The sequence below is a fragment of the Chrysemys picta genome, chromosome 20 (genome assembly GCF_011386835.1).
Source record: "Chrysemys picta bellii isolate R12L10 chromosome 20, ASM1138683v2, whole genome shotgun sequence".
Lineage (NCBI taxonomy): Eukaryota > Metazoa > Chordata > Testudines > Emydidae > Chrysemys > Chrysemys picta.
The window spans coordinates 25,030,119-25,037,581 of record NC_088810.1 but is presented as its reverse complement, the minus strand read 5'-3'; positions in this window follow the sequence as shown (position 1 = coordinate 25,037,581).

The window sequence follows — 7,463 nt, the reverse complement described above, 5'->3', positions numbered from 1 at the left end:
CCGGTGGCCAGAACCCGGGCACTGTGAGCGCCACTGAAAATCAGCTCGTGTGCCGCCTTCGGCACGCGTGCCATAGGTTGCCTACCTCTGCTCTAGTGCCCCCATGCTTTGGTGCAGGGACTTGTCATTTGGTCTTTGTGTCGGGGAGGGGCCTTTTGCCGTCCCCATGAAAGTGGACCCAAATCTGCCCATTATAAACTTCTGACAATATGCACACGTTTAGTAAAGGCTCATCAGAGGCTGGTAGCTACATTCTCCAAACATTCCACCTGCACTGAGTCTGCTCCACCCCCCATGCCCCAGCTCCTACATGGCAACTGTCCTGAGGTCAGACTTTCTCTGCAATTGCTCCTTCCAAACCCCAGAGTAGCACAACAGAGGGCAGAGAGACTGTCTCTCCCATGCGCTCTGTGCCCTTCCCCCATCCGCACTAGCCTCAGGCAGCCTGGAGGAGAGGAGAGACATAGAGCCCTTTTGTGAGACAGGAGACAATACTCACCTGCAGAACCTGGCATGGAACCCAGGATTCGTGAGTCTCAGGCTTCGTCTACGCTAGAGCTTACTTTGGTATAACTTACGGTGCTCAGGGCTGTGAATAATCCACCCCCAGCACCAACCTAAGTGCCAGTGTGGATGTGCTACGTCGGTGGGAGAGCAGCTCCCGCCTCCCAGAGGTGGATTTATTATGCCAATGGGAGAGCTCTCTCCTGTCAGCATAGAGCATCTTCTCCAGACACCCTGCAGCTGCACCACTGTAGCACTTCTAGTGTAGGCGGGTGCTAAGTGTTCCTCTCCTGTCAGCAAACAGCTGTGAAACCCACTGGCAAACAGTGTCTCTCATCCCCCTCTGCTGGTGTGTCCTCATAGAGAATGACAACCTACTACTGCTACCAGTTACCTCCCTTAGCTCTGTGCTGTCGGTCGAAAGGTTCCAGCCCTGATGGCAGTTCGTGTGTGGGTCAGTGTGATGCCACAGGATGGAATTTCTATTTTTTCAGTTGTCTTTTTGAAAAACCTAGGATCTACATTACAAAAAAATCTGTGTTGCAAGACCAGTAAGGCTACAAAGGCATGCATTAGGAAATGCCCAAATGAGCTCTGCCCATGCAAACTTAATTTGGCCCCCTTGTATGTACGCATTATGATTAGGCTTGGTAGAATTTGATTTTTATTTTTCTAATAATTTTGACGTGTAATAGCAATGTTTATCCTTAAGCAACCCCCCTTCCAGTTTTTAATCAATGTAAATGTTCACACTTGCACAAAGTTATGGGTTTACATTTTTTTTTCCAGTTTAAATTTTGACAGTTGGGAAGTCAGACAATAATTGTTGAATGACAGCAGACATTGAGATTCGAAAAGTTAAAGCTTTATACCCATTAAAACACAAATGATCAACATCACATGTCAAAATATACAAGGTAAATATCCTTAAATCAACCAGCATTTTTTGTAATCTGCCTGGTTATAAATTCCAATCATTACTGAGGGCAATAGTTGTCATTGGTTTGTGTGTGTATTATGACATAGATGTTTATCAACATTTACCGATTTAAAAAATCTATTCCTTCCAAGCCTAATTATGAGACAATCTTTAACTAAACAACCACATACGAGTTTTTGCACAACAGACGAGCCAGCCCTGGATCGCACGGTGCGTATTTCAATGTCAGTACATGCTTCCCAGCTGCCCCTCCCTCACAGGCAGTTCCTTCTGGTCAGAAGCACAAACACGCTCATGTTTTCCAAGTGTTGGTGCTGACGAGGTGAGGGTGGAGTCTGGCTCAGTGGCTTACGGGTTTTTGGGAAGCCATTCCAAGGGCAAGGGCAGAGGTGTCACACCCCTCCCCCACCCCCGTGGGTGAAGAACGGCTCATGTGACTGCGTGAAAGCATGTTCCCAGAACTGGTGCTCACACTGCCCCAGCACCTGCTGATCGTGGAGGGCTCAGCGCTTGGCAGGGTGGAGGCACTTCAAGGTGCCCAAACCCAGCCAAGCAGCTTGGTCTGGCAGGCTGGGAGTCGGGTTCTGTTCTTGAAGGTTTGAGAAATCCAGGTGCATCCCATCTTACTGCGGGTCTCTCTGTTATAGTAACAGGGAGACTGAAGTCTCCTTTGACCCCCAGGAGAGTGGGGTCGCTCCAGACCCAAGGCAGGGTCCATTGGTAGGAAGTGTGAGAAAACAGCAGGCTAGCTGGAGAAAAACTGCAACATGTAGATCTGAGACTGGGCCCATTGGTGCGTGCTAGTGTGCGGCAATGGGATGGCCCCACCAGTGGGTGCTGGGGAGCTGCCAGTGGGCAGTGCTGGGGGCTGGGCCCACCAGAGGGCGCTAGGGACCCGCCAGTAGGTAGTGCTGGGGGCTGGGCCAGTGGGCAGGTTGGGGGTTTACAATTGATGGCAGGCAAATGAAATTCACACACACAAAACACCGTTTTTAAGTGGTGTCTGTGCCCTGGTTCCTGTCTTCCTCCCTGCGGGGCATCTCCTCAGCAACACTGGACACCATGTGCGTCACCCCTGCCCTCTGCTCCCTACACTGGCCTCCCAAAGAACAGAGCCAAGTGTCACGGAGTGTGGGGGAGTCCAGGCCCCGTACCCCCCACTTCCTGCAATTCACCGTGACTCTCAGCCAGCCAGTAACGCAGCAGGTATTTATTAGCCCACAGTCCTAAGCAGGCCTTGTAGGTACAACCAGGACCCCTCAGCCAGGTCCCTCCGGGGGGCAAGAACCTTAAACCCTAGACTTGGGGTTCCCTGCCTCTTCCCAGCCAGCCCAAAACTGAAACCAAAAACCCCTCCAGCCGCTCTCTCCCTCCTTCTCTCCCCCTCTCCCTTTGTCCAGTTTCCCCGGGCAAAGGTGTCGACTCGCCCCACCCCCCTCCTGGCTCAGGTTACAGGCTCAGGTACGGTCCCTCACCTAAAGTCACCCCTGCTCTCCCATCCTCCATGCAGACAGTCCCAGTAAAACTAACCGACATTCCCAGGTCAGTCCTCCCCACTCCCTGCTGTGTCACACCAAGTTCAAGGTCTCCGTGTCCAGGCGCCTCCTGGCCTGGTCCCAGGGTATCTGTAAGATTAGGGTGAGACTTTCAGGGGGTGGGGGTAGAGTCTCACACATCTGCCTAATGCAGGGTATTTACACCTTCCTGTGCAGCATCTGGTGTTGCCCTGTTAAAGAGAGACACTGGCGGACCTCAGGTCTGACCCAGTCTGACTGTTCCTAAACACAATCCCTCTGCCCTGGGAGGAGGCGGAGGGAGAAGACGAATCACACAGGACACACGTTAGTCAGTTGCAGTGTTGTAGCAGTGCTGGTCCCAGCAGACGAGGTGGGTGAGGTAATAGCTTTCACTGGACCAATGTCTGGGTGGTGGAAAGTACCAGCCTTCCGGCTACGGAGCATAGGAAGAGCTCCGTGTAGTTCAGACGTTGGTCCAATACCAGGTATTACCCCACCCACCCAGTCTCTCTCCGATGTTAGTCATGGTGCTTGGTGCACTGATGGTTTTTGTTGCCCTTCTCTGCACCTTTTCCAATGCTAACACGTCCTTCTGAGATGGGGCGACCAGCCCTGCCGGCAGTGTTCAGGTGTGTGTGTGGGTAACCAGCATTTACATAGTGCCATTATGGTATTTACTGTCTATCCCCTTCCCTAGCAGGCCCTAACCCCGTGTTCTCTGCTTAGCTGGCCGCTGCACACTGAGCACCTTTCCAGAGAACCAGGCACGATGAAGCAGCTGGTGCTGAGCGAGGGGCCGGGCCCCGAACTGGCCAGTCCTGGGGTCCCTCGCTCAGGCTCAGACTCACCTGCACTTCAGTGACCCCAGCGGCCAGGTGAGCTGCTGCGAACACAAACATGCCCAGTAGGTGGCAGCGTCACTCGAACAATGAGCTGCTGTCATTGCAGAACAGGTGCCACTGGGATGTGGGAAGGGGATGTGGGAAGGGCGGGGGCAGGAGGGGAGGAGCTCACCGGACACCCCCCCCCCCCAAACTTTACCACTTTACAGGGTTACACTGTTGGGGGAGGGGAACAAGGCCAGGGCAGGGGATGTAGAGGGCATGGGGCAGATAGATATGGGCAGGGTGGGGGTGTAGCAGGCATGGGGCAGATAGACATGGCCAGGGAGGAGGTGTAGAGGACATGGGGTGGATAAACATAGGCAGGGTGGGGGGTGTAGAGGGCACAAGGCAGATAGACATGGCCAGGGTGGGGGGCGTGTAGTGGGCATGGGGCAGATAGACATGACCAGGGCGGGGGGTGCAGAGGGCAGGGGAGAGATAGGGAGAGGCACCAGCCTCGGCCCTCCCCTTGCACCCTGTGTCCATCCCCCTCCCGTCTGACCCCCCTCGCCCCTTTGTCAGGAATGAGGCAGTGAAAAGGGTGGCTGGTTATAAAGGAGCTCACCCCCTCCTGCTGCATCCTGGGGAACTGCTGCCCCATTGGAGAGGTCTGGTCCTTCCCCTCTCCCCCCCCCCCCGCCAGCATATCTCAATCACCCACTGCAGGGGAACGGATCATTTTCACCCCACGGCTGGGGACCCGGACGTCCGTAATTGCTCCAACCCAGCCAGGTGCTCAGTGATCTGGGCAGGTTCCTCGAGGCCTTGTAGCTCGGGGCAAGGGCAGCACCGAAAGGAAGTTGCTTTTCCCCGATCCGCCGGCCACACCCTTGGCTTGTGCCCAGGCTCACCACCCCGGTGCCTGCTGGCGGCTCCTAAGAGGCAGTGCTCACGTTCAGGAGCGTCCTTGGGTCATCTGAATCTGCATAATCTCTTCCCTTGTTTGCTTTGACTACTGCGCCCTCCTGCCAGCCCCGTCAGCTGGGGTCTGAGTTTCCTTTTTCTCCGGGGCTTTGGGCAGTTTGCTGTGTAAGTTTGCACCTGTTAGACTCTCTCTGTTTGCAGACCAAGGACATGGGAGGCTTCCAGTGCTGCTATTTCCAGCACCGGGGTGGCTCCAGGCACCCATGCACCAAGCGCGTGCCTGGGGTGGCAAGCTGCGAGGGTGGCAGTCAGGGAGCCTTCGTCGGCGTGCCTGCGGGAGGTCTGCCGGTCCCGCGGCTTCAGCGGTAATTTGGCGGCGGGTACGCCGAAGTGGCGGGACCAGCGGACCTCCCGCAGGCATGCTGCCGAATCCGCGTGTCACGGAGTGTGGGGGAGTCAGGACCCTGCACCCTCTTCCTGGGATTCACCGTGACTCTCAGCCAGCCAGTAAAACAGAAGGTTTATTAGATGACAAGAACACAGTCCCAAGCAGAGCGTGTATGTACAACCAGAACCCCTCAATCAAGTCCTTCTGGGGGATTTAGGGAGCTTAGACCCAGTTTGGGGTTCCCTGCGTTCCCCACCCAGCCCAAACTGAAACCAAACCAAAACTCCTCCCGCAGCTCCTCTCTTCCCCCTCCCCCCAGCTCCTCCTGTCCTTTGTTCAGTCTCCCGGGCAGAAGGTGTTAATTCTCCCAACCCCCTCCTGGCTCAGGTTACAGCTCAGATTACTTCCTTCAAGGGAAGTCCCCTATCCCCAGTGCAACCCCCCTGCAACATTCCCAGGTCAAATCTGCCCTGCTCCGCTCCCTGTTCCGTCACACCACATTACCAGCCGGACCTCCCGCAGGCGCGCCACCGAAAGCTGCCTGACTGCCGTGCTTGGGGCGGCAAAATACATAGAGCCGCCCCTGCCAAGCGCACTGGGTGTCATCTGCAGCAGGGGCTCATTCTGCACCCGCCTAGGAAACGAGATTTCAGTGTGAACCCTGGGCACTCGCTAACCTTGTCTGTCAGGGGGTCGCGCTGTGCTCAGCGCCTGCCTTTGTACATCTAGCGTGAGACCCTGGCAGACCCTGCTTCTGCCTCGTCTCCGTCAGAGCTCTGGCCGCCCGAAGTGCAGGCGGGCCTGGATTTTGCAGCTCTTTGCTGTTGGTGCAGGGGTGACGTGCTTCCAACACTGCTGCGTTTCTCACGTGAGCCACTCTTGCCCCGTGGGCTCAACATGGTGTGGTGGTGGCCTCCACATTTCTCGCAGACACGTGCTCTCTGCTCTCCCCATCCCCCGTATCCCATTTTCACACTGGGGCATCAGCACTGATTACCCTGGCCGCAGTTCTGTTGCCCTGGGCTGCCACGTCCCTTTGGGAAGCGCTGGCCCTGCAAATCTCTGCTGGTCGTTGGTCTCAGCTCAGCCCACCTGGTAGCTGTTCAAACCCAGCTGCCTTGGCGTCATTCCGCAGTGCAGCGCTTGCTGGGCTCCCCCGGCCCCGCATGTCTTTGCCCAGAGCCGCTCCTGTCTCCGGAACAGGCCCAGCCTTGCCCTGCTCCTGCTGGACTCTCCCCACATTGTGAGTGCAGCACTTAGCCCCAGCCCACCCCAGTCCAGCACAGAGACCTTGTACCACAGCGCTGGGCTCGTCAGGCGCCTGCTGGGGGGCCTGGCCAGACCCCGTGCTCCTGGGGTGTCCCTGGGCCTGCCCCCTCCTGATTCCCAGGTCGTCTCGCCTCTTGGCTCCCATGCCCAGTGCAGCCAGGTGGGCGCCGTGGGGTGGCAGTGGGACATGGGGGGGGCAGGATGCACCTGCCACACTCCCAGCTCCGGCAGCTGGCCCCAGGCCCGGGGCGCCTGTATGGAGACAGCCCCCTCCCCCATCATCTCCCCCAGCCCAGCCCCGCCCTGGCATGGCGTCAGCAGCCCTGGCCTGCTCATGACATGCCTGGTGAAACTGCTTTTTCCTTTTTCCTTGTTTCTGTTGGGCAATTCCTGCTCTCGCTCCTTCCCTGTTAGCAAACATGAGCTCCATGTCACCAACTCCCCTGATGACACCCGGGCGGCTGGGAGTTTGTGTGGCCGTGGATGGCGCCGTGGTCTGGCAGGGGTGCTGGGCAGAGGACCATGTTCCCCAGTTCCTGGTGCTGCAGACCGGGCCCCCTGCCCAGGCACTGGGAACTCCGGCGACACACAAGGTCCAGCCCCCAGTGACTCAGTGCCGGAGGGGCAGGGAATCGGGGGCTCAGCACAGAACTCTCTGCTGCCACTGGGCTCCCCTTCCCCAGGGTGCCCTCGGCGTGGGCCTGGGTCACTGAGTCAGCTGCCAGGGGCATGAGGGCAGCTCATGGGCAGAAGTAGGGAGGGGGCAGAGGCCCTAGTGCCAGTAGAGGGAGAGACACGGTCACTCCAGCCCCAGAACCATGGCAGGTGGGAGCCCGAGGCGGGGTGGGGGTGGGGGCTGGTGCCCAGCAGAGCGAGGGCTGCTGGCAGCCGGCAGGGTGGGCTCCCACCACCATGGCCTGGGCATGCCCTTGGGATTACACCATGTGCGTTCCACAGGGGTGAATCTGGGGCAGGTGAGGGGAGCCCAGGGCCAGACAATAGCTGGCGCCTGGAATGATTAACCCCACGCCGGGCGTGAGCTGGGGAAGGGACCAGGCGGCCGGCTGAGCAGCACCAAGACCCCCAAGGCATCTGGG